The sequence below is a fragment of the Callorhinchus milii genome, unplaced genomic scaffold (genome assembly GCF_018977255.1).
Source record: "Callorhinchus milii isolate IMCB2004 unplaced genomic scaffold, IMCB_Cmil_1.0 Scaffold1, whole genome shotgun sequence".
Classification (NCBI taxonomy): domain Eukaryota; kingdom Metazoa; phylum Chordata; class Chondrichthyes; order Chimaeriformes; family Callorhinchidae; genus Callorhinchus; species Callorhinchus milii.
Window position 1 is genome coordinate 8,836,624 of NW_024704742.1, and position 1,396 is coordinate 8,838,019.

General features: G+C 40.5%; 1 non-coding gene across 1 annotated transcript; it reads left to right on the forward strand.

The window, feature by feature from the left end:
- On the forward strand, nucleotides 1-73 carry trnaa-cgc. The gene has a single exon. It is a non-coding gene; the product is annotated as a tRNA-Ala (tRNA).
- The last annotated feature ends 1,323 nt before the right edge of the window (nucleotides 74-1,396 follow it).

A 1,396-nucleotide genomic window follows, 5' to 3' on the forward strand; every position in this document is an offset into this window, starting at 1 on the left:
AGTCCTGTAGCTCAGAGGTTAGAGCACTCGCCTCGCAAGCGAGAGGACCTGGGTTCGATTCCCAGCAGGGCAATGTGTTGGGCAAGTTTCCTTACTCCACACACCTCTGTTTACCTAGCAGTAAGTAGGAACCTGGTTGTTAGTCGATTGGCGGATCACTTTTCCAGGGGTAATGAGTTTGGTGTCTCGCCTTGAAAATCAGCAAATATAATATTGAATCTTTACAGAGGTCAGTCAGGTGTGTAACTGTACCTTCTCAAGAGGAGGGAAAGTGAATGTTAGGAACAAATTTGGCATCAAGTCAAATCAGCTTCTTGTTTTGCAGTTCATAGCAGTAATGGTCAGTCAAGATCAGTTTGAAAAATTCCAATCTCATTATGAACATACACAGAACACTATCTCTTTGGATCCAGTGCATTATTCTGGGTACCATCACTACCATCTCCACAATTGTTCATCAACACGAGGAGAAACACAGAATAGATCCAGAATAGATATTCATCACAGAATATCTAATTGTGCTTATATACTCATTATATTCTCAGAGAGGTGATCTTATAGAAACCTATAAGATTCTTAAGGGTCCTGATAGGATAGGTGCCCTGTGACTGTTTCCCCTGGTTGGAGAACCTAAAACTAGGGGTTATAGTCTCAAGATTAAGAGTCAGCCTTTTCGAACTGAGTTGAGGAAACATTTCTTCACTCAGAGGGTAGTGAATTTGTAGAATTCTCTACCCCAGAAGGCTGTGGATGCTCAGTCCTTGAACGTATTCAAGACTTAGGTTGATGGATTTCTAAAGGATAGAGGGGTTATAGGATATGGGGATAGGGTGGGTAAATGGAATTAGGTTAGAAGATCAGCCATGATCTTATTAAATGGCAGGACAGGCTCGAGGGGCCGAATGGCCTACTCCTGCTCCTACGTCTTATGGTCATTTGTCTTATTGCATTACATGATTAATAATAATAATCATAATCCCTGTTTTTGATATAGTGCCTTATCACGTCTTTGAGATGTCTTAAAGCACTTCACAGAATATACTGTAAAGTGAATTGATGGTATATTTTGTGGGTGAAATGCAGAAGCCAATTGCAGTTGGCTGAGCGCAAACAATCGTGGATTGAGTGAACAATTTTTTTTTTTTTGAAGGGATCATTAACCCTGGAAAAGTAATCTGCCAATTGACTAACAACCAGGTTCCTACTTACTGCTAGGTAAACAGAGGTGTGTGGAATAAGGAAACTTGCTCAACGTTTTCCCCTGCCCGAGAACGAAACCCAGGTCCTCTCACTTGCGAGGAGAGTGCTCTAACCACTGAGCTAAATTAAATAAATAAATGAAGCTAAAGTAAAGTGTAATCTCATTTTTTGTAACACATGTGATAAACAAACTACT